The following is a 27,597-nucleotide window of genomic DNA, read 5'->3' on the forward strand; positions in this document are numbered from 1 at the left end:
ATCACTGTGCCGAAAGACTGCAGGTAGCCTCAGGTCATGCTGGTTATAACACACCAAGTTTGGTCTCAATACGCCAAACAATTGCAGAGATATAACCTCACATCCATTTCTGCACGCTTTTCATAGAATTTGTTTGCGCGTTATTCGAGAGCAGTTTGACTAATCAACTTGAATTCCATAACTTTTTGCCAGTATGGTCTGAAGATGATCTAAGCCAATTTTGGTCAAAATCAGACAAACCATCTATTAAAAATAGAAAAAAAAAAAAAAAAAAAAAACTAAACCTTACAATTTTTTAGTTTGGTTTTCAAAAAGAGTTTTGATTTTGTGTTTTACTGTTTACAATTTATTACCATAAACATGAGTAAAATTTTGGACAAGTGGTGGCGCTAGAGAGTTTGAGTTAGAGACTCCAAATTTGCTATGGCGACAGTTTAGACTGTCCTCTTTCATTGTGCCAAATTTCACAACTTTCACGCAAGCGTTTCTATAGGCTGCCATAGACGGAAACAGAAGCGGAAGAAGAAGAAGAAGAACGCCAATGGTTTCAATAGGTGCCTTTGCACTTTTGGTGCAATGTTTTACTTTAAAGTACATTTTAAATCATTGTTTTGATAATCTTTTGTCATGTTTAAAAGTACACTTATACTGATGTTGACTAACATACTGAAGTGCATGTAAAGTACTTTAATGTCATTTTAACTGTGTTTTTCGATTTTAAAGAGAAAATACATTAAAATTCATACTCTAAATTTTCAAACCCTTACATTAACATTTATAAGTGATGGTGCATGATGCTGATTTAATGGAATTTTGTGGAATTGAAAAGACTTATAGTAAGGGATCTCATAAATTATTAAAGTCAGCTGTCATGCCAATAAAAAAACAGTAATCATGCATATATATGTTTGCTCTTGACTCACTTATGATTAATAATTATGAACACAATGCGAGTACACATTGCCCGTGTATATAACAACAACAACAAAAATCACCTTAAATGTTTTGTATGGGATGTGAATGCATGGCTCAAGGTGGCAGGAAATCTATTTTAATCTGTTTTTTAAGAAAAAAAGGTAATGTAGTTTACAGAGTTTCCCCTTCCACCTACTACAGTATGCATAAAATCAATAGAATACAAGATCATATCTGTTTTTAAAGTCAACAGAACGATTATAAGAACAAAGTGAACATAAGAGCTGTTATTTTTTGTGGAGAATGAAATCATATTGCAGAGTCAGCTGCTGACATCATCAAAAAAAAAAAAAAATCACACAATCACACTGTGACTGAGAATCAACCTCTTGTGGCCTTTCAATATCAAGGGTGGGTGATTCTGGCAAGAAATGAAGGTCTATTATAACAGAATAAAACTACTCTTCAGATGAAAAGGATGAATAGTTATTAATCATGAATCATGTTTGGCCACAAAAGTGAATCTTATGAATCACAGCCAGCTTGATGTTCCGTCTGTGTTGATCAGGATGATGGTTGGAGATGAGGGAGCATTTGTCATTAATGTTTCAAAGCAGCCGTCAGCTACTGCTACATTAATGTGGAAAGAGCCTGTGCAAATAAAATAAGGGATGTTTGTGCACAAATCCCAGAATAACTTATACAAGAATAGCTTGTTTAGATTCGTAACCATTACAAGCAAAAGCAAAAACATGTTTCTCTGTCTGCATATTCAACTTAGCCACATAAAGAATATATATATATATATATATATATATATATATACATACAGTTGAAGTCAAAGTTTCTTCACCTTGCAGAATCTGCAAAATGTTAATCATTTTACTAAAATAAGAGGATTTTTTATTCAGTATTGACCTGAATAAAATATTTCACATAAAAAACATTTACATATAGTCCACAATAAAAAATAAATAAATAAATTTAATTTATAAAAATGACCCTGTTCAAAAGTTTACATACACTTGATTCCTAATACTGTGTTGTTACCTGAATGATCCACAGCTGTTTTTTTGTTTACTGATAGTTGTTCATGAGTCCCTTGTTTGTTCTGAACAGTTAAACTGCCCACTGTTCTTCAGAAAAATCATTCAGGTCCCACAAATTCTTTGTTTTTTGTTTTTAGCATTTTGTGTATTTGAACCCTTTCCAACAATGACTGTATGATTTTGACATCCATCTTTTCAAACCGAGGACAACTGAGGGACTCATATGCAACTATTACACAAGGTTCAAATGCTTACTGATGCTTCAGAAGGAAAAACAATAAATTAAGAGCCAGAGGGTGAAAACTTTTGAAAAGGATGAAGCTGTTAAAATGTTTCTTATTTTGTTGAAATAACTAGAACTGCCCTGATCTGCAAATTTAAAAGGTTTACACCCCCCTGCTCTTAATGCATTGTGTTTCCTCTCTGAAGCATCAGTGAGCATTTGAACCTTCTGTAATAGTTGTATATGAGTCCCTCAGTTGTCCTCAGTGTGACAAGATGGGTCTCAAAATCACACAGTAATTGTTGGAAAGGGTTCAAATACAAAAAAAAAAAAAAAAAAAAAAATGCTGAAAAAACAGATAATTTGTGGGTCCTGAAGAAAAAACTCATTTACAAAGCTGGGAAGAGCCAGGATATTATTTAATATGAACAAATAAAAGCAAATACACCTAGAATGGCTTCAGGGTAAATTATGGGAATTTAATCATAACATTTTTCTTCTTCACCATTTTGCATTTAAACTGCACACATGTACACATGTATATTAATATGACAGAAGGGACAGAAACAAGAAAAAAAAAAAAAAAAAAAAAACGTAATTACTGCACTTTTACAATAAAGTTCACCATGGAGCCATCTGTTTCCATGCCAACAAAACCCAATTATACTTTCCCAGATAAATCCATAGAAACAAGCAAAGTCTCTGAATCAAAGAGTCACCAACCCTTCCTTATTTAGACCCAGCGGGACAACAGAGGCTCATCGCCCACTAAACCAAACCTGACACAGTACAATGAACTGCTGTGAACTGATCCTGTCTACATGTCATACTGAATGCATTCAATGAGAAAAATAATAGTGTGTGTTTGGTGAATTACTGATACTGTGATTACAGTATACTGTATGTGTAAATACAATAATATATTTAAAATATTGCAATATACAGTAATATACAATTAATATACAAAAAACACATTTAATAAAGCATGCGTTATTTAAAAAAAATGCTATTTTACAGTAAGTAGTGCAAAAAATGTCTGAAATTACAACAGATACACAGTACACTGCCACTCAAATTTTTCTAAGAAATTAATACTTTTACACTTTAAATTAACTGTAACAGTAAACCCATTTATAATGTTACAAACCTTCTATTTCAAATAAACAATGTTCTTTTCAACTTTTTATTAATCAAGGAATCCTAAAAAAACATATAATGGCATCAATGTTTTCAACATTGATAATAATATTAATAATAAAGTGTTTTGTCAGCATATTAGAATGATTTCTGTGGCACTAAATACTGAAGTAATGGATGCTAAAAAATTCAGATTTGATCAAAATAATAAATTACATTTGAAAAGAAAATTTTTAATATAAAAAGAAATAAGTTATTTTTAATTTGCAATAGTATTACACAATATTACAGTTTTTATTTTATAAAAAAAAAAAAAAAAAAAAAGTAGGATATGCGGTAACTCCGATAGATGTGTTACATCCACAAAAAAGAAATTGTGCAAAGTTCAATGGTTCAGAAAAAAAATAATTCAGAAAAAAAAAAGCTTGTTTGCAGATGCCTTGGTTGATACTTTAATGCAATGAACATGTTTTGTAATCCCATCCCATTTTGCTGCATTTCTCTACTGTGTCTAGAGTTTTCTTTGTGCAAGTATGACACCAAGTGGCTAAATGGCTTAGTTGCACAATGGCAAAGTACACTTGCTGCACCAGCTAGTAACCAAGATACTGGTGTATTAAAATGCTTCTCCCACTTTAACTTATAAAATTATCACTCATGAAAGACATTGAAGTGATAGTACACAGAGAGAGAGATGACAGATAGATGAATACAGAAGCAAATACAGATTTCTCATATTTTGTATGTATGTGTGCATGTGCATTCATAATAATTTAACGCTGTGAATCCCAGTTGGAACGGTTTGCATCAGTCCAATAGACCAGTGGTTTTCAATCTTGGTGCACATTTTGTATATATCCCTTATCTGACACACTCAGTTAAGTACATGGATCTCTCTCCTAACGAGCTGATGAACTGAATCAGGTGTGGTAAATTAGAGAGACACACAAAATGTGCAGAGCAGTGGGTGCCTAGGACCAGGATTGAAAACCACTGCAAAAGACCATCAACAGCACAACCAGAGGACTTCTAGAAAAGAAGATCAATCAAGTCATTGGCCTCCTCTCATCTTTTGCTCTCTCCCTTAAGCTGCCGTGAAAAGGTAATCCTGTAGTTCACAGAGCTCCGCAAAGAGAGGACCTCAGAGAAAGAGAGTTAGAAATTTGAAATTCACAGTCGTGGTGCTTTGAAGTCAGCACAGCCAAAAGCTAATCAGAGAAAGCTGGCACGCTAGATTTGGCAGGATAAAGGTTTGTGATTATGTTTACTGAAACCCAGCGCTCGGTCTCGTAGCTCTAGGGCTTTAATTGAGTTCTCACAGCAGGCTACCAACAGCAGAAGATATGAAACACAGAAAAATGAGGCCTGCAGAAGAGATCTGTTTGGGTAGAATATGCCTCCTGAGGTACACTGGCATATTAGCGCCTCATGACTCTTCTCTTGTTACCACATCCACGCCTTCTCGTTTGACTGTTCAAAGACTTTGCGTAACTCCCACTGAGCATTACACAAGTCTGTTTATACTGTTATAACTGTATTTTCTTTTTTCTTTTTTTTTTCAAGAATGAAGTAAGTTACTTTTAAAGTGGAATTCTAAAAGTGACTGGATCTCTAATTCCCAGATCAATGCCTTTACAGTAGGGATGAAGCGAATGTTTAGCAATCAAAATTATTGTCCGTATAAGCAAAGGCCTAATAAATTATACCAAACAATGACATGATGCGATCAAATAGAGGTGCGCACTAATGCAGAAAACATGTGGGCAGTGTGGAAGCATTTAAAACTGTCAGAGAAAGATGCAAAAATCATTACAAGCACTGACAGCGAAAGACTGTTTAGAACTGCATCGCATGTTTTTGATGAGAAGAGGAAGGGGTGGTTGTTAAATGGCCTTAAACCATTAGTGAACAAACTACAGAATGTTATGTTGTCTAATACATGCACAAATTGTATGTATTCTGACATATTCCTGGGTTCAAAGTCCAAAGTGCGAGGAAAATCTGCAGTGTAATGACAATCATTCATAAATTGCAAAAAGTAGTACTGAGGTGTTCTTGTAATGATAATAATGATAATCATTACAACAGCTCTATTAATAGATTTATTATAACATTCTCCTTTGCTCAGCAAGGCTGCATTTATTTGTACATTAACAACACATGCCTGATTCAAGAAGGGGGTCTTAAAAATGGCCAAAGAATATTATTGTACTAACTAATTAATTTTAAGTTAAATTCTACTTTGTTGGTAGGCTATAATGTTTATTAGAATGTTTTGGCTATTTAATTTATGCAATGGTGAAAAAAATTGGCTTCGGCCAAGAATTTTCATTTCAGTGCATCTCTATTTTACAGTATAGAGCGCATTAGTGCTAAAAAAAGAGTAACCTTTAATTGAAGTTAAAAAATTATAATTGGGGGGATTTTAGTTCTGATGGTGCAGCAAAAGATTGTTGAGCTTCACAAATTAAAAATTGGATGTAAGAAAAGAGCTGAAGCACTGAAAATTCCTATTTCCACCATGATGGCAATATATAAGAAGTTCCAATCAACTGGAAATATTACAAAACTGCCTGGAAGAGGATGTGTGTAGGAGGATAGTTTGAGTGGCCAAAGACTCTCCAAAGAATTTTGACGTTGTGGAGACATTTTTGGTCCCCATGAGGAAACAACCTCATGAATCATATAGAAGGTGTACTGTAGGTTTAGGTGTAGAGTTAGGGTAAGGAGATAGAAAATACAGTTTGTACACTATAAAAACCATTATGCCCATGGAATGTTCCACTAATGATAGGAATGCAGTGCCTTGCAAAAGTATTCATACCCCTTCTTTTTTTCACATTTTGTTTTGTTGCAGCATTATGTTAAACTGCTTTAAATTAGTTTTTCCCCACATCAATTTACACTCCATACACCATAATAATGACAAAGCAAAAACCAGATTTGCAAATTTTACTAATTTATTAAAAATAAAACACTGAAATTAGTACATTGCATAAGTATTCATAACCTTAACTCAGTACATAGTTGAAGCACCTTTACAGCCTCAAGTCTTTTTGGGAATGATGTGACAAGTTTTGCACATCTGCATTTGGCAGATTCTTTGCCTCACCTTTTCACCTCTCAAGCTCTGTCAGCTTGGATGGTGGCCTAGTTGTTCCAATCATCTTCCATTATGGATAATGGAGGCTACATGCTTCTGTGAACCTTCAATGCAGCAGATTTTTTTTTCTGAACTCTTCCCTAGATCACTGCCTTAACACAAGTCTGTCACTGAGCTCTACAGGCAGTTATCTTGACCTCAGGACTAGGGTTTTGCTCTGATATGCTTTTTCAGCTGTTAGACCTTTTCTGAGTGGTGTGTGCCTTTCTAAATCATACTAATTCAAATGAATTTGCCACAGTTTAACTCCACTCGAAGTGTAGTAACATCTAGACGCAATATGAATGCTCCTGAGCTCAATTTCGAGTGTCCCAGAAAAGGGTTTGAATACTTATGCAACAGGATCTTTTCAGGTTTTTATTTTTAATAAATATGCACAAATTTTAAAAACCTATTTTTTGCTTCATTATGGAGTAGGGAGTGTAAATTGATGTGGGGAAAAAAGTAATTTAAAGTAGTTTAACATAAGGCAGCAACATAACAAAATGTTTTTAAAAAATGAAGGGGTATGAATACTTTCGCAAGGCACTGTACCTGTGTGTATGTTTTCTTTTTTCTGTCATTTTTTCTTACTTGCCACTGTAATGTAATTTTTTAACAACATGTTTTAAAAAGATTAAAGAAGATCTAGCAAGTAAAGGAAAAAAAAAGTGTCCAGAATCCACCAACTAAATATTATATCTCCCTCAAGAACTGAAAAAAAATACATTAAAAATCCCAGCACATCCATAAATAATATTGTCCTTATTGGATCAGTGCACAAAGCAGTCAAGACAATTCAATCAAAGCATTTATCAATGAGAGCAGAGCTAACGTTATTTTTGCCCAGCGCTGGCTGGAGGAGCGCAGTTCGTGTTCGCTGCTCTCTCATACAGTATAAACTCACTTATTCTGGAGGGAAGGCAGCTTGCACTGTTACAGGCTTTCCAGAGTGAGTGATGAGCTCAGCTGAAAACAACCATCAATCTGCCTGTATGGCAATGTGAAGTTATGGCATCATGAGAGCACTGAAGAAAGAGTCAGTTTTGTGTTTGGAAAACTGTGATCATTATGCATCCAAGCTGAACTTTTAAGGTGAATTCAATTCTGCCTAATATATTCATATTTACAGTGCTGCTTGAAAGTTTGTGAACCCTTTAGAATGTTTTATATTTCTGCATAAATATGACCCAAAAAGTCCTGAAATTAGACAAAGAGAACCCAATCAAAGAAGTGAGAGAAATTTTTCTTTGTCATTTATTTATTGAAAAAAATGATCCAGTGTTACATATCTGTGCATTGCAAAAGTATGTAAATCTTTGCTTTCAGTATCTGGTGTGATCCCCACTTCTTGCAGTAACTGAAGGTAAAGTTTCTTGTAAATGATTAGTTCTGCACAATAACATGTAGGAGTTTTAGCCCATTCCTTAGTGCAGAACCACTTAAATTCTGTGATGTTGGTGGGTTTCCTCCAAAAAGCTACAAGAAGGACCTTCCTGCTTCGGTCCTTCCATTCCAAAACATTAACTTTGCTCTTCTTTAAACATTCTTTGGTAGAATGACTTGTGTGCTTGGGGTTGTTGTCTTGTTGCATGACCCACATTCTCTTGAGACTCTGTTCTTAAACAGATGTCCTAACGTTTTCTTTTCCTATAGAATTTGCTGGTATAATTCAGAATTCATTGTTCCATCAATGACTACGTTTACATGGACACCAGTAATCTAATTAATGACCTTATTCTGAATAAGACAATAATATGATTAAGCTGTTTACATGAGTTGCTTTTAGAATATTCCTTTCATGTTCCTGTTTTACATGTTATAGTACATAGATCGGTTAATGACACGCATCATTAACACGCGACGCTATCAGTTCATCTTCGTTATAGACTTTTGGATGTTTCGGTTTTAATTTGACAAAAGCTTGAAGTGGCTCTGGACATATGCAACACATTTTTGTGCATGCTGTGCTGCTCCAAAGCGTCTGCTCCATACAGCGAGCGTTTCAGAGCCAGACAGTTTTTAGGAAAAAAAATCACACGCAAGCACAGTCACCGAAAGCCAGTTTAGTTTTTTTTGTTTGTTTTCATTTTGAAAACCCTGTTATCTTTGCCGTTTACGTCACATTACGCCTGGGAGGCTTTCTTTTATTTATTTTTTATTAATTTGATTGCTCAGTGTTTGCGTGCCCTGTAATAAATTGTTTAGTCGGCATATAACACAGCATGTGATGGAGTCCATGCCTCGTCTTATTAGTTTTTGTTAATAAATGCTATATAAGCTAGTTTTATTTGATTGTTGTTATGCTGTTTAATTAAAAATAACAAATCCATCTTTTAAGAATTTGTTTTAATCTTAAAATTGATAGGTGGAGCCTATATGTAAGCAAAAGATCATGAATTCGTAAAAGTAAAAGTGAAAAGCATCCTAAGACGTTCCAATAGCGGAAATCCCGTTCACAAAATTAAAATCACAAATAATAGCCTACTAATGAAAAAGAACGGGTTGAATGTTAAATACGTTTCCATAAAACTATAAATTATGATAACAGACAAACTATTTATCAGCAGTGAGCATTGATTAATCCCATGTTGTAGCAAAAAAATTAATAAATAAAAATGAAACCAAAGCATATGCACGTGCGACCAACTGAGAGCGTTATGCCGCGTTCCAGGAAACCCGTGTTTTTCCAAACTTCTACCCGTGAAAGTGCTACAAAGCCCCGAGTCGTGGTTTGAAGACGTGATTTACGAGCTCAAAAACCTGTCTGGAACGCAGCATTAGTGTGTATCCTCTGGTGAAAAGTCCTACGCAAGGGGAATAGTGTGATTAAGGTGTGTACATGTCTTCCATAATGCGACTAAAATAGGAATACTCCACCTGTCTTAATTCGATTTGTGTTTACTCCGATTATGACTTTAGTCGGATTAAATTAATCAAAAATATCAGTTTACATGGTTGCTTCTTAATCAGAGTATTGTCTTAATCGCGTTAAAATCGGAGTATTGTTGTCCATGTAAACGTACTCAATGATAGCAGGCTGTCCTGGCCAAGATGCAGCAAAACAGGCCCAAGCCATGAAACTACTGTACCACCACCATGTTTCACAGATGGGATAAGATTCTTAAGCCGGAATGCAGTGTGTTCTTTTGTCCGAACATAATAGCTTCTCATTTAAACCAATAAGTTCTATATTGGTTTCATCCATCCATTAAACTTTTCTCCAATAGTCCTATGGCTTGTTCACATGATCTTTAGCAAGCAATTTTCTTTTTGGAGAACAGTGGCTTTCTTCTTGCAACTCTGCCATGCACACCATGATTGCTCATTGTTCTCCTGATGGTCAGCTCTTAAATTAGAACATGGAAATTAGCCAATGTGAGAAAGGCCTTTAGTTGCTTAGAAGTTACCCTGGAAACTTTTGCAACCTCACAGACTATTACACGTTCTGCTTTGGAGTGATCTTTTTTTTTTTCTTCTTCTTAAGTGGATCAGTCTGTCGGCGCAGATGATATCACTTCCTCTTTGTTTTTTGTTTTTTTATGCGGATCATTCTGTCTGCGCTGATCACATCACTTCCACTTTTTTTTTTTTATTAAATAATATTTAAATGTGTCTATGAGCACGTCTTTTTACACCAGTGTGAATGCTTGTGAGTCCACCTTTGTGCACACCTGTGTGTATGAGCGCGCTTGTGTTCATAAGGTTCTTCCATGTAAATATTTAATAGTGTGTGTGGGGAACCACAGCCTCATCCCGCAAGACATGAAGCAGACATGGAGGAGATCCGGGCCCCAAACAGAAGCTGCAGAAGGCTCCGCCGGCAGCCGGCCACACCAGGACAGGCCGGTCCCTGGGCCCGGAGACTCCACTAGTTGCACCTTATGGTTCTGATTTTTAAAAAAAAGAACCGTCTTATAAGAGTCATTTGTTCTGGTATAAGACTCCACTAGTTGCACTCTATGGTTTTGATTCACAAAAAAAAAACTGTCTTATAAGAATCGTTTGTTCAGGAATCAGATTCCACTAGTTGAACCGTGTGGTTTTGATTCACAAAAAAACCCCATCTTATAAGAGTCATTTGTTCTGGAATCAGACTCCACTAGTTGCACCTTATGGTTCCTGTTTTTTAAAAAAGAACCATCTTATAAGAGTCTTTTGTTCAGGAATCAGATTCCACTAATTGCACCGTACGGTTCTGATTAACAAAAAAGAACTGTCTTTTAAGAGTCATTTCTTTGGGAATCGACTACACTAGTTGCACTGTATGGTTATTTTTTTGTGAATCAAAACCATACGGTTCAACTAGTGGAATCTGATTCCTGAACAAATGACTCTTATAAGACAGTTTTTTTTTTTTTTGTGAATCAAAACCATAGAGTGCAACTAGTGGAGTCTGATTCCAGAACAAATGACTCTTATAAGATGGTTCTTTTTTGTGAATCAAAACCCATCTTATAAGAGTCATTTGTTCTGGAATCAGACTCCACTAGTTGCACCTTATGGTTCCTGTTTTTTAAAAAAGAACCATCTTATAAGAGTCATTTGTTCAGGAATCAGATTCCACTAATTGCACCGTATGGTTCTGATTCACAAAAAAGAACTGTCTTTTAAGAGTAATTTCTTTGGGAATCGACTACACTAGTTGCACTGTATGGTTTTGATTCATTAAAAATAACCATTTCATAAATCATTTGTTCAGAAATCAAACTACACTAGTTGCACTTTATGGTTTTGATTCATGTAAAAGAACCATCTTGTTTAGGAATCAGACTACACTAGTTGCACTATGGTTTTGATTTACTAAAAAGAGTTGCCTCATAAGAGTCATTTGTTCAGGAATTGGACAACACTACTCGCTGTGTGTCTCAACATCATTTGGTTCAATAAGTTGAGCAAATCCAGTTATTTCATACTCAAAACACCTTATTGTGTCAACCCAATACCTCAGAACAATGCCTTCATTTCCAGGCCATGAAGCCAATCTGAAGAATCTGGTGATTTTTGTCAATGCTTGAAAAAACAGACAAGAACACTGTGGGCATGTCATCTAAGACTAGCATATCATTAACCCAGTAATAACAAATTCTCTTGGAATTTTTGCTTTAGGAATAAAACCAATTACTGTAAGGCAGAACAAATCATATGCAAAATGTCACAATAACTTTAAAGCAAAACAACCGAGTATGAGTGAAGGGTACAGGAGGCGTTTCAGGCTCAGAAGGACCTGGAATAGAAATGAAAATAACTACGGTTACTGATGAGCTAAAGCGTCTCTAAAGAATTCTCTTCTCTATTACGGGAACTGCAATGGCAAAGAGGCTTAACAATATTGGTTACAGGATTTTAAGTGATCTAGGGACAGGCATGAGGAGGGAGTTATTAGTCTCTTAATATCTCTCTTCTCTGTGCTTCGACAAAGGTGCCCTTTAAAATCTAAAGCCCTCAGCTAAGAGTCTATTTTTGTACAAGTCCAGCTATACATGTTTACCTATACATGGAATTTACATCCTGAAACAGCTGCCTGTGCAATCTCTAGATCATATTTAGTTAACATCATACCACTCTTGGTCCCTCTCAACCATCCGTTCACATAAATTCAAGGTCCTGATGTTATAGGACCACCTAAACACTCCCAAATTTCACACAAACACATTTATTCAACCCTGTAATCTCGAGCTGAGACTCAAATTGGATAATTATAGAGCCCTGCAGCACATGACAGGAATCATGTATCATTATTAGGGATTCAGAGAGTATAATGCACCATACAGCCAAAACAACATAATTATAACATGGATTTTAGAAGAACTGAATCTGATAACTCATCAACAACAATTCCCATGGGTATTTAAGGATGGCATTCTTATTTTGCATGTGTCTCTTAGTTAACACACCTGATTCAGATGACCAGCTCGTCAGAAGTAAGCATTGTGAATGAACTGTGTTCCCATTGACATGATCCCTGCACAGTGTTAATTGCTCCCTATTCCATGAGCAGGGGAAATCCGTTGAAGTTTACTACACTTCAGAACATTCATTCACATATTTGCGCTACGCCACTACATACAGCGTCTTCACACACAGCTTCAAATGGGACATAAACGCTCGCTTCAAACATATAGTTCAAAGCGAGCGTATATGTTCCATTTGAAGGTCATTAAAGCGTGATGCTTTTTTGTCACACTTTACACTTCTCTAGTAAGTTTCATCTGTGTGTGAAGGCGCAGAACAAATATGTGAATGAATGTTCAGAAGTGTAGTACTGCTGGTTTAACTGGTGACAAGGCAGAAATGCTTCTCTTTATCAAAAAAGCAATGCCATTAGTGCTCAAGTAATAGAATTTAGTACTAGCATTGTTATTTCTACCTGTTTGAAGACACAGTGCACTTTTTGTTATTAAGTTATTGTTGTGTGACGATCCTGTAATTAATGTTTAAAAAATTCTTCTATAATAAAATTAATTGTAGAAAAGTATATTTTTGTTAGTAAGCCTACTTTGTTATAGTTTAATGTTTTCAAGGTTCAGAGCACTTTATTTTGTTAAAGTTATTTTATTGTGAGAAGATCCTGTAATGTTTATTAATTTCCTTTATTATATATAAAAAAAAATTACATTGAGGAAAAGATTTTTGTTAGTATAACTATAATTACAGGAACTAATTTTATACCTTTTTCAAGGCACAAAGCACTTTATTTTGTTGTAAGAAGATCCTGTAATGTTTAATAATTTCTTTTATTATAAAATAAAACATTTAATTGAAGAAAATATTTCTGTATATGCTTTCATTACAGTTCTTTTTTTTAAAAATCGGAATCGGCAAAAATTGGAATCGGCAGGTCACACTTACTGAAAAATCGGAAAACGGAATCGGAATCAGAAGAAATTTGCAATCGGTGCATCTCTAGTTCTAAGCAATGCATATTACTAATCAAAAATTTAGTTTTGATATATTTACAGCAGAAAAATCACAAAATATATAATAATATAATTATAATTTTGACCCATACAATGTATTTTTCGTGCTACTTAAAACTTAGGTTTTGTGGTCCAGGGTCACTTTTAATCTTGTTTCCAGGGGAAAAAAACAAAAACAAAATTTAGTGTAGTTTGCTTAAAATAAGTACAATTATCTGCCAGTGGGGTAAGTAAAATAGTGTGTGATTTCAAAATCGGCAAGTCAAATACAAATTTTAACCAATTTTAAATAAATCAGTTGAATTAGTAAATCAATGATTCACTTATTAATAAAGCCATTTGCCGACACCTTCTGTCAGTTTTAGATTTGGATTTAAAGTATAATTTCATAGATCTATGTTCAATCTATTTTATATTTTAAACATTAATGTCATAACATTATGTAATTGTAACCGCAGTGTACAGTAAATGTATTTGTGGCATCTCTGAGCTGCATTAAACAGTCACTAAATACCAACTCAGATTCAGCTTCTGTGCAAATTTTGCAGTGCAAAAATGGATCTTGTCGATAATGATTTCATTTGATCCATTTTTGAATACATTTTAAATTAAATTTCAATTCCAATATCCATCCAATGCCTCGAAGAAGAGCAAGCAAACCAAACAAAAAGTGCACCTTTAATTTTTAATGATAATCGGTCCTCCAACACTTTCTTGTTTAACAAAATACAAGTACTGGCTTCCTGCTCTAATTAAAAATAAATTAAAAAGAGTTATGACATGTTTTGCGGCTTTTTTAAAAAGTGATTACGGTTAGTGCTGAGTTCAACACCCATATTGTAAGAAAAGACAGAAAGAATAGGTCTAAAGCAGAGTGAGAGAGAGAGAGAGAGTGCATGGGCAGCAAGTTAAACTTACAATGGAAGCACTTTGATCTTAAGTAATTAGATAGTTAAAGCAAAAATGGCAAAGTACTGGTGTGTGTGTGTGTGTGTGTGTGTGTGTGTGTGTGTGTGTGTGTGTGTGTGTGTGTGTGTGTGTTAACCTCATTTTCAAAACTACATTACTCTACAAAGTGCTGTGCTTGTGCCTGTAAATGTTAGTATGAACACTGCCAGGCTAGCACTGAAGATCAATCAATAACTATACATAATGTAAATAACAGTCACATAAAAGCACTGTGTAGCATATCAGTGTACAAGAGTGCAATGTAGACTCTCTTCCAAATTCAGTTATTATCAACATAGTGCAGTATTATTTACCATATTAAGTGACAATATGGGGTGGCAAGAAATATTCTCAAAGAAATAGTTCACCAAGACTCATTTACTCACCCTCATGTTGAATTCCTTTCTTCTGTGGAACAAAAATGCAGATACTTTTAAAAATGTACAATGAAATGAAGTCAGTGAGGTTAAATGTTGTTTTGGAACCACTTGAGAAATCATTATATGGACAAAATAGTATTTCTTCAAGATGTGTACTTTTGTGTTCCACAGAGGAGGGGAGTAAATATTGACAACATTTTGCCTTTAAGTCCAGTTAGATGAGTCTCTGGGTAATACAGTTTCTGTCACAATGGCTTTGTTGACCAGTATAACAATCCCTGAGGTGACCTTTGCTTTTACAGTCAATATTTCAAATCACAAGCTCATGGAAAACCTTGAGATAAATGCCAAGCCAGGTATGAAATTGCCATTAGTCCTTGAAAGATCGGATTGGGTTCTAGTTATTGCTGTCTTTGGACAAACATATAAAATGTCCTAAAGAGGCCTGAAAGCAGCGCTCTATTAAACTGGAATGGATAATCGCATCTAAAGTTACAACCTCTTGAAGAATCGATAGCATATCGTGTGAGTCTCTAAAAGGATCTTTTTTAAACGTGCCTCACATGAGTGCTGCTCTTCAGGATCAATGGCACAGCTCAAAATGTAATTTGTGATCCCCAACACGGACAAGATGAGATTATCAGGGCAAATTGATTTTCTTGTTGGACATGACTCTGTCTGGGAAGAGCTTTAAGAAATGTGATGACATTTTCAGACAGCTTTCCCTAATCTGAACACATTCCAGAGGTGCTCATGGAACAAGAATATTGCCTTTTCTACAGCATGGTGGCTCTTTGACTACAATCATGTGCAGGCCTGTGCAGAGAAGTAGAAATAAAGCTATTGTATGACATTGACACCAATGCTTTTATAATTTAGTAATATTAATCTATTATTTAACATAATAATAATAATAATAATATGATTTACAAAAAATTATTACTATTATTCAGTCAGACAATACATACAAATTGTTAAATACTTCTATACATGTTATATATGTATATTTATTGGCTATATTTTAATATAATTATTGGCTAATTTTCATCTGTTGTCCTATATATATATATATATATATATATATATATATGTATTCATTATTTAATATATTGGATTAATTCAATTTACTGCTACTACTACTATTACTACGTTATTTCGTTTTATTTACTATTTTTTTAGTTAATATTAAACATTTATTCTCCGTAATGATGTCTGCGGATGTTTTTCTGGGTCTCCGGGTGTTTTATTACATATGATATCGATCCTACAGCTGTTTAAGACTCTTTTGTGTCCTACCTGTGCTGATTTTTGCTCTTCCCAGGTGAGCTGCTGTGTTTCTGGAGATGTGTGAAGGGTCTCAGAGTGTTCTTCAGTAAACTGTCCTCAGACGCCTCCTCCAGCCTCAGCTGCGGTATAATGTGTCCAAACGCCATCTATCCAACCCTCTTGTCTTTCCTTTCAGTCTCTACTCTTCTCCTTTTAATCCTCAGATCGAGAATGGAGTGGGCAGTAAACCGGGTTAGTTTCGAGCAGCCCAGCTGTCATTCAGAGTTATAGCTCTTTAGCGCTTGCTCTGTACAGAGGTAACAGCACATATTTAACGTCCATGGCAAGTGATGAAACGGTGGTTTGATGCTCTGTCGACTCCTTCATCAGCAACAAGAGGAGAGCACTCAATCGGGCGTTCTCGGGATTACCGGGAAAATTAAAAGAGCGTGTCATTCGCTGAGCTCAACTACGCGCATGCGCGTCTACTTCAGGTGTCAATTTAGCAGGTTTGAATGTACACGTTTTTTATTCAATTAAAATGAATTAAAATACTGACCAGTCTTCGTGCATTATATGCAGATTTTTGTTCAAACTGTTTTCTAGAATCCTAATTAAAGTCTTTAGGCAATTCAGGTTGTTTAAAGTCAAACAAGCTTCATAAACTGGATAGCATGATGTAAAAATGCTATTCATGACCAAACGTTCTATAATACAAAAAAAGTAAATATTTAAATTATTCAACCCCCTTGACCTGCAAGACATTTTGATGTGAACAAAATGTTATGAAAACAATTCAACAAAGTCATCAGTACACTATTGGACCCTGGTGAAAAAAAAAAACAGCTAAAACCAGCCTAGGCTGGTTGGCTGGTTTTAGCTGGTCAACCAGCCTGGGAAACCACCAGCTAAAACCAGCATGACCAGCCTGGCCAGGCTGGGAGACCAGCTAAATCCAGCTACTTCCAGCTTAAACCAGCTAAGACCAGCCAACCAGCCTAGAAAGTTTATTAATACAACATTTAAACAACCCTGGTGAAAAAAACTGCTAAAACCAGCCCAGGCTGGTTGGCTGGTTTTAGACGGTCAACCAGCCTGGTTTTATCTGGTCAGCAGGCTGGTTTTAGAGGGGGTTTGGCCACTTTCCCAACCTGGGAGACTAGCTAAAACCAGCTACTTCCAGCCTAAACAAGCTAAGGCCAGCCAACCAGCCTTAGCTGGTTTAGGCTGGAAGTAGCTGGTTGGCTGGTCTACTACTGGTCAGGCTGGGAGACCACCAGCTAAAACCAGGCTGGTTGGCTGGTCTTAGCTGGTTTATGCTGGAAGTAGCTGGTTTTAGCTGGTGGTGTCCCAGCTTGACCAGCTAAGACCAGCCTGACCAGTAGTAGACCAGCCAACCAGCCTAGGCTGGTTTTAGCCGTTTATTTATTTATTTATTTATTTATTTATTTTTGCTGAAAAGCTGGTTTAGGCTTTAAGTTGCTGTTTTAGCTGGTGGCCCTCTAATACCAGCCTACTGACCAGCTATGACCAGCTAAAACCAGCCCACCAGTCTAGGATGGTTTTAGCTGTGTTTTTTTTTTTTTTTTTTCAGCATCGAATTTTGAGAACATAAGTTGATGAATAATGCTTAGAAGCTTCTGTCACCTCTCTACTGCAATCTTGGCTTATCCCTCACCTTAAAAAAGCTTTCAGCTCACTGATAATCTTTGGTTTTCACTGTGCCACTGCTTTCTTCAAATTCAACCAAATATTTTTAATGAGAATTACATCTGGAGACTGAACAGGGCACTCAAGAACATTCTATCACTGATCCCTGAAACAAGCATACGTAGATTTGAATGTTTACTTTGGGATAATTTTTCTGCAGGAAAGTCAACTGATCATTAGCTTCAGTCTTTGCACCAAAGGCATCACAATTCTTGCCAAAATGGCCTCCATGATATCATGGATGACTTCATACGGTCATGATTTCCACTTCCTACTAAAACAACCCCATAACAGGACTGACCCACCTCCATGGAGATGGTGTTCTTCTGCTCATAAGTTTAGATTTTTTATTTTATTTTATTTTATTTTTTTTTGCACCGGACATACCGCTGATCCATGGGTCCAAAAAGTTCCAGTTTGGTCACATGACTCCATTAACCATTATTCTAGAGCTGCACAGGTCTATCCAAATGAATTTTAGCATCTTTACCAAGGTGGCCTTTATGTTCTTCTTGGTCAAGAGTGGTATTTGACAAGATGCCTCAACATGAAGGCCCTACTTGTCTAGTGTTCATCTTATACACGGCATTGAAATGTTTTCCCTCCTTTCGTCAGGTCATATTGCAAGTCTTTGGCTGTACATTGCAGGTTTTTTTCAGTTGCTCTAATTGAACATTTTATGATATTGTGCTTTTTTTAATAACCTCAAAGCTTTTCTGGTACAACACATGTTAAACTAAGGAATAAGACTTCCAGCTGTGTCTCTAGGAACTTTTAATGTCTTGGAAATCTTCATGTACTGTAGCCTCTAAAGCTCTATAGCTGTTGTGAGAGCTCTGTTGACTTTGCCATATTTGCTACTTAACTTCAGCACATGCATGGGCTAAAAGAAAATTTTGTTTCTTACCATAAAAATAAGTGACTTAAAAACAGGAATGTTGAATAGGGGTTGAATAATTATGACATTGCTGTGTTATTAAAAATCCTATAAGTCAAAAACATTTCATTATATATTGACATTATCACCTTTAATATGCCAGTAAACTGCTGTAGATACAATTTTTTATAAAGTCCTGGATCTACAAAAAAGCTTGTATTTGTAAAGTACTGTAGTCTCTGCGGGCTAGACTATATTCGATTGCAACTGTATAATTTGACTTTATGTTTATGTCACATCTAGATATATTAAAGCAATCAAAAGTTTCTTTTTACAAAAGATTTTTTCTGTAACCCAGCTTTCCTTCCACATCATTTCCTCTCCTATACGTCACTAACCTCAAAAAGTATAATTAGGATGTACTTCCCACAAATGGGCCACAGGTCTCTGGTGACAGCTCACTAAAACTGAGCCATTAATTTTTGGAAATCTGATAGAAGCCGACCCACTGAACTCAATGAGTATCTGAATTTCCCTCATCTGACAGCCCTGCATTCATTTGTTGTCGACAAGCCACAGATGAACGTGGCTGCGGGGTGAGTGGCCAGAACGCTGCTTTGTTGGTGTGTAGATTTTTAAAAGGAGGATCTTGCAGAAAAGCTGTTAAATATAACATCCCATTAACGTCTCCATTTGACTTTATGGCTATTGCATAATTAGGTGGCTCTACAGACAGTGAAATGTGCTTTAATTTGGGTCACAAAATGTGATCTTCATCATCCGTAGTGTCACAGGAGACAAAAGAAAAGAAACTGGAAGATGAAAGTGTGAAAAAATTACACATGGGATATGTGAAGATGAAACAAATAGAAAGGAGAGTAATGCAGTCGTAGACAATAATGTTTCATATAACTTTGATTCTTACATGGGTCATCAGTTATTTTATCAGCTATATTATATTTTTTTGTTTTGGTAGTAACACTTTACAATAAGGTGTCATTTTAAGGAGAAGTTCACTTTCAGAACAAAAATTTACAGATAATTTACTCACTCCCTTGTCATCCAAGAAGTTCATGTCTTTCTTTCTTCAGTCGTATAAAGACATTTCAAGAATATTCTCCATATAGTGGACTTCTATGATGCCCCCAAGTTTGAACTTCCAAAATGCAGTTTAAATGCTGCTTCAAATGATTCTAAATGATCCCAGATGAGGATTCACTTTGGGTTCACTTTGTAAACACTTGGTCGGTAGTTCGGTCGGTAGTTGAACCGGAATACACAGAGTACATGCAGAGCTAGGCAAGATGAGCATTTGAGGTTAAAAAGTATATAAATGGTCAATTTTTTTATTAAAATAACAATCCTTAGCTAGATAAGACCCTTCATCCTTGTCTGGTTTAGAGCATTTAGAGCCCTCTGAAGCTGCATTTAAACTGCATTTTGGAACTTCAAACTTGGGGGCACCATAGAAGACTAGATAAAAAAAGTTTGTAGTTGGCTTAAGAAAGCTGGACCAGAAAGTTTGAAAAAGTTTAAAAAAGTTTAGGAAGTTTAAAAAGATTTCCAAGTTTTAAAAGTTTTCAGTCTAAAACTCTCTAACCATTAGGCCACGGCTGCCCCCCAAGTTGTTAGCATGCTTCTAGCATGATTAGCATGTTGTTAGAATGTTTCTAACAAGATTACCAAGTTGCTAGCATGTTTTTAGCATGATTAGCATGTTGGTAGCACGATTCTAGCATGATTACCAAGTTGCTATCATGTTTCTACCATGATTACCAAGTTGTTAGCATGTTTCTAGCAAGATTACCAAGTTCTTAGCATGTTTCTACCATGATTACCAAGTTGTTAGCATGTTTCTAGCATGATTAGTAAGTTGATAGTGTGATTCTAGCATGATAACCAAGTTGTTAGCATGCTTCTAGCATGATTAGCATGTTGTTAGCAAGTTTCTAGCATGATTACCAAGTTGCTAGCATGTTTCTAGCATGATTACCAAGTTGATAGCATGTTTCTAGCATGATTACCAAGTTGCTTGCATGTTTAACAATGTAACCAAGTTGCTATCATGTTTCTAGCATGATTAGTAAGTTGATAGCATGTTTCTAACAATATTAATAAGTTGCTAGCATGTTTCCAGCATGATTACCAAGTTGCTAGCATGTTTCTAACAATATAACCAAGTTGCTATCATGTTTCTAGCATGATTAGCAAGTTGATAGCGTGATTCTAGCATGATTACTAAGTTGTTAGCATGCTTCTAGCATTATTAGCAAGTTGATAGCGTGATTCTAGCATGATTACCAAGTTGTTAGCATGTTACTAACAAGATTACCACGTTGCTAGCATGTTTCTAACAAGATTACCAAGTTGCTAGCATGTTTCTAACAAGATTACCAAGTTGCTAGCATGTTTCTAACAAGATTACCAAGTTGCTAGCATGTTTCTTGCATGGTTAGCAAGTTGATAGTGTGATTCTAGCATGATAACCAAGTTGTTAGCATGCTTCTAGCATGATTAACATGTTGTTAGCAAGATTCTAGCATGATAACCAAGTTGATAGCATGTTTTTAGCATGATTACCAAGTTGCTATCATGTTTCTAGCATGATTACCAAGTTGATAGCATGTTTCTAGCATGATTACCAAGTTGCTAGCATTTTTCTAGCATGTTTACCAAGTTGCTAGCATGTTTCTAGCATGATTAGCATGTTGGTAGCACGATTCTAGCATGATTAGCATGTTGACAGCAATATTCTAGCATGATTACCAAGTTGCTAGCATGTTTCTAACAACATTACCAAGTTGCTAGCATGTTTCTAGCATGATTAGTAAGTTGATAGTGTGATTCTAGCATGATAACCAAGTTGTTAGCATGCTTCTAGCATGATTAGCATGTTGTTAGCAAGTTTTTAGCATGATTACCAAGTTGCTAGCATGTTTCTAGCATGATTACCAAGTTGATAGCATGTTTCTAGCATGATTACCAAGTTGATAGCATGTTTCTAGCATGATTACCAAGTTGCTTGCATGTTTAACAATGTAACCAAGTTGCTATCATGTTTCTAGCATGATTAGTAAGTTGATAGCATGTTTCTAACAATATTAATAAGTTGCTAGCATGTTTCCAGCATGATTACCAAGTTGCTAGCATGTTTCTAGCATGATTAACAAGTTGATAGCGTGATTCTAGCATGATTACTAAGTTGTTAGCATGCTTCTAGCATGATTAGCAAGTTGATAGCGTGATTCTAGCATGATTACCAAGTTGTTAGCATGTTACTAACAAGATTACCACGTTGCTAGCATGTTTCTAACAAGATTACCAAGTTGCTAGCATGTTTCTAACAAGATTACCAAGTTGCTAGCATGTTTCTTGCATGGTTAGCAAGTTGATAGTGTGATTCTAGCATGATAACCAAGTTGTTAACATGCTTCTAGCATGATTAACATGTTGTTAGCAAGATTCTAGCATGATAACCAAGTTGATAGCATGTTTTTAGCATGATTACCAAGTTGCTAGCATGTTTCTAGTATGATTACCAAGTTGCTAACATGAGAAAGGTGCTAGCATTTTTCTAACAAGATTACCAAGTTGCTAGCATGTTTCTTGCATGATTAGCAAGTTGATAGTGTGATTCTAGCATGATAACCAAGTTGTTAGAAACATGCTTCTAGCATGATTAACATGTTGTTAGCAAGATTCTAGCATGATTACCAAGTTGATAGCATGTTTCTAACATGATTACCAAGTTGCTAGCATGTTTCTAGCATGATTACCAAGTTGATAGCATGTTTCTAGCATGATTAGCATGTTGATAGCATGTTTCTAGCATGATTACCAAGTTGCTAGCATGTTTCTAGCATGATTACCAAGTTGCTAGCATGTTTCTAGCATGATTAGCATGTTGGTAGCACGATTCTAGCACGATTACCAAGTTTCTATCATGTTTCTACCATGATTACCAAGTTGTTAGCATGTTTCTAGCATGATTAGCATGTTGATAACAATATTCTAGCATGATTACCAAGTTGCTAGCATGTTTCTAACAATATTACCAAGTTGCTAGCATGTTTCTAGCATGATTAACAAGTTGATAGTGTGATTCTAGCATGATAACCAAGTTGATAACATGTTTTTAGCATGATTACCAAGTTGCTAGCATGTTTCTAGCATGATTACCAAGTTTCTAGCATGTTTCTAGCATGATTACCAAGTTGCTACCATTTTTCTAGCATGATTACCAAGTTGCTAGCATGTTTCTAGCATGATTAGCATGTTGGTAGCACGATTCTAGCATGATTACCAAGTTTCTATCATGTTTCTACCATGATTACCAAGTTGTTAGCATGTTTCTAGCATGATTAGCATGTTGATAGCAATATTCTAGCATGATTACCAAGTTGCTAGCATGTTTCTAACAAGATTACCAAGTTGCTAGCATTTTTCTAGCATGATTAGTAAGTTGATAGTGTGATTCTAGCATGATAACCAAGTTGTTAGCATGCTTCTAACATGATTAGCATGTTGTTAGCATGTTTCTAGCATGATTACCAAGTTGATAGCATGTTTCTAGCATGATTACCAAGTTGATAGCATGTTTCTAGCATGATTACCAAGTTGCTAGCATGTTTCTAGCATGATTACCAAGTTGCTAGCATGTTTCTAACAAGATTACCAAGTTGTTAGCATGTTTCTTGCATGGTTAGCAAGTTGATAGTGTGATTCTAACATGATAACCAAGTTGTTAGCATGCTTCTAGCATGATTAACATGTTGTTAGCAAGATTCTAGCATGATTATCAAGTTGATAGCATGTTTTCTAGCATGATTACCAAGTTGCTAGCATGTTTCTAACAAGATTACCAAGTTGCTAGCATGTTTCTAACAAGATTACCAAGTTGCTAACATGAGAAAGGTGCTAGCATGTTTCTAACAAGATTACCAAGTTGCTAGCATGTTTCTAACAAGATTACCAAGTTGCTAGCATGTTTCTTGCATGATTAGCAAGTTGATAGTGTGATTCTAGCATGATAACCAAGTTGTTAGAAACATGCTTCTAGCATGATTAACATGTTGTTAGCAAGATTCTAGCATGATTACCAAGTTGCTAGCATGTTTCTAGCATGATTACCAAGTTGCTAGCATGTTTCTAGCATGATTACTAAGTTGTTAGCATGTGTCTAGCATGATTGGCATGTTGATAGCATGTTTCTAGCATGATTATCAAGTTGCTAGCATGTTTCTAGCATGATTACCAAGTTGCTAACATGAGAAAGGTGCTAGCATTTTTTAACAAGATTACCAAGTTGCTAGCATGTTTCTTGCATGATTAGCAAGTTGATAGTGTGATTCTAGCATGATAACCAAGTTGTTAGAAACATGCTTCTAGCATGATTAACATGTTGTTAGCAAGATTCTAGCATGATTACCAAGTTGATAGCATGTTTCTAGCATGATTACCAAGTTGCTAGCATGTTTCTAGCATGATTACCAAGTTGATAGCATGTTTCTAGCATGATTAGCATGTTGATAGCATGTTTCTAGCATGATTACCAAGTTGATAGCATGTTTCTAGCATGATTACCAAGTTGCTAGCATGTTTCTAGCATGATTAGCATGTTGGTAGCACGATTCTAGCACGATTACCAAGTTTCTATCATGTTTCTACCATGATTACCAAGTTGTTAGCATGTTTCTAGCATGATTAGCATGTTGATAGCAATATTCTAGCATGATTACCAAGTTGCTAGCATGTTTCTAACAATATTACCAAGTTGCTAGAATGTTTCTAGCATGATTAACAAGTTGATAGTGTGATTCTAGCATGATAACCAAGTTGATAACATGTTTTTAGCATGATTACCAAGTTGCTAGCATGTTTCTAGCATGATTACCAAGTTTCTAGCATGTTTCTAGCATGATTACCAAGTTGCTACCATTTTTCTAGCATGATTACCAAGTTGCTAGCATGTTTCTAGCATGATTACCAAGTTGCTAGCATGTTTCTAGCATGATAACCAAGTTGTTAGCATGCTTCTAACATGATTAGCATGTTGTTAGCATGTTTCTAGCATGATAACTAAGTTGATAGCATGTTTCTAGCATGATTACCAAGTTGATAGCATGTTTCTAGCATGATTACCAAGTTGATAGCATGTTTCTAGCATGATTACCAAGTTGATAGCATGTTTCTAGCATGATTACCAAGTTGCTAGCATGTTTCTAGCATGATTACCAAGTTGTTAGCATGTTTCTAACAAGATTACCAAGTTGCTAGCATGTTTCTTGCATGGTTAGCAAGTTGATAGTGTGATTCTAACATGATAACCAAGTTGTTAGCATGCTTCTAGCATGATTAACATGTTGTTAGCAAGATTCTAGCATGATTATCAAGTTGATAGCATGTTTTCTAGCATGATTACCAAGTTGCTAGCATGTTTCTAGCATGATTACCAAGTTGCTAGCATGTTTCTAGCATGATTACTAAGTTGTTAGCATGTTTCTAGCATGATTGGCATGTTGATAGCATGTTTCTAGCATGATTATCAAGTTGCTAGCATGTTTCTAGCATGATTACCAAGTTGCTAACATGAGAAAGGTGCTAGCATTTTTCTAACAAGATTACCAAGTTGCTAGCATGTTTCTTGCATGATTAGCAAGTTGATAGTGTGATTCTAGCATGATAACCAAGTTGTTAGAAACATGCTTCTAGCATGATTAACATGTTGTTAGCAAGATTCTAGCATGATTACCAAGTTGATAGCATGTTTCTAGCATGATTACCAAGTTGCTAGCATGTTTCTAGCATGATTACCAAGTTGATAGCATGTTTCTAGCATGATTAGCATGTTGATAGCATGTTTCTAGCATGATTACCAAGTTGCTAGCATGTTTCTAGCATGATTACCAAGTTGCTAGCATGTTTCTAGCATGATTAGCATGTTGGTAGCACGATTCTAGCACGATTACCAAGTTTCTATCATGTTTCTACCATGATTACCAAGTTGTTAGCATGTTTCTAGCATGATTAGCATGTTGATAGCAATATTCTAGCATGATTACCAAGTTGCTAGCATGTTTCTAACAATATTACCAAGTTGCTAGCATGTTTCTAGCATGATTAACAAGTTGATAGTGTGATTCTAGCATGATAACCAAGTTGATAACATGTTTTTAGCATGATTACCAAGTTGCTAGCATGTTTCTAGCATGATTACCAAGTTTCTAGCATGTTTCTAGCATGATTACCAAGTTGCTACCATTTTTCTAGCATGATTACCAAGTTGCTAGCATGTTTCTAGCATGATTACCAAGTTGCTAGCATGTTTCTAGCATGATAACCAAGTTGTTAGCATGCTTCTAACATGATTAGCATGTTGTTAGCATGTTTCTAGCATGATAACTAAGTTGATAGCATGTTTCTAGCATGATTACCAAGTTGATAGCATGTTTCTAGCATGATTACCAAGTTGATAGCATGTTTCTAGCATGATTACCAAGTTGATAGCATGTTTCTAGCATGATTACCAAGTTGCTAGCATGTTTCTAACAAGATTACCAAGTTGCTAGCATGTTTCTTGCATGGTTAGCAAGTTGATAGTGTGATTCTAACATGATAACCAAGTTGTTAGCATGCTTCTAGCATGATTACCAAGTTGCTAGCATGTTTCTAGCATGATTACCAAGTTGCTAGCATGTTTCTAACAAGATTACCAAGTTGCTAGCATGTTTCTTGCATGGTTAGCAAGTTGATAGTGTGATTCTAACATGATAACCAAGTTGTTAGCATGCTTCTAGCATGATTAACATGTTGTTAGCAAGATTCTAGCATGATTATCAAGTTGATAGCATGTTTTCTAGCATGATTACCAAGTTGCTAGCATGTTTCTAGCATGATTACCAAGTTGCTAGCATGTTTCTAGCATGATTACTAAGTTGTTAGCATGTTTCTAGCATGATTGGCATGTTGATAGCATGTTTCTAGCATGATTATCAAGTTGCTAGCATGTTTCTAGCATGATTACCAAGTTGCTAACATGAGAAAGGTGCTAGCATTTTTCTAACAAGATTACCAAGTTGCTAGCATGTTTCTTGCATGATTAGCAAGTTGATAGTGTGATTCTAGCATGATAACCAAGTTGTTAGAAACATGCTTCTAGCATGATTAACATGTTGTTAGCAAGATTCTAGCATGATTACCAAGTTGATAGCATGTTTCTAGCATGATTACCAAGTTGCTAGCATGTTTCTAGCATGATTACCAAGTTGATAGCATGTTTCTAGCATGATTAGCATGTTGATAGCATGTTTCTAGCATTATTACCAAGTTGCTAGCATGTTTCTAGCATGATTACCAAGTTGCTAACATGTTTCTAGCATGATTACCAAGTTGCTAGCATGTTTCTAACAAGATTACCAAGTTGCTAGCATGTTTCTAGCATGATTAGTAAGTTGATAGTGTGATTCTAGCATGATAACCAAGTTGTTAGCATGCTTCTAGCATGATTAGCATGTTGTTAGCAAGATTCTAGCATGATTACCAAGTTGCTATCATGTTTCTAGCATGATTAGTAAGTTGATAGCATGTTTCTAACAATATTAATAAGTTGCTAGTATGTTTCTAGCATGATTACCAAGTTGTTAGCATGTTTCTAACAATATAACCAAGTTGCTATCATGTTTCTAGCATGATTAACATGTTGTTAGCAAGATTCTAGCATGATAACCAAGTTGATAGCATGTTTTTAGCATGATTACCAAGTTGCTAGCATGTTTCTAACATGATTACCAAGTTGCTAACATGAGAAAGGTGCTAGCATTTTTCTAACAAGATTACCAAGTTGCTAGCATGTTTCTTGCATGATTAGCAAGTTGATAGTGTGATTCTAGCATGATAACCAAGTTGTTAGAAACATGCTTCTAGCATGACTAACATGTTGTTAGCAAGATTCTAGCATGATTACCAAGTTGATAGCATGTTTCTAGCATGATTACCAAGTTGCTAGCATGTTTCTAGCATGATTACCAAGTT

Source organism: Garra rufa, chromosome 11, assembly GCF_049309525.1.
Source record: "Garra rufa chromosome 11, GarRuf1.0, whole genome shotgun sequence".
NCBI classification, from domain to species: domain Eukaryota; kingdom Metazoa; phylum Chordata; class Actinopteri; order Cypriniformes; family Cyprinidae; genus Garra; species Garra rufa.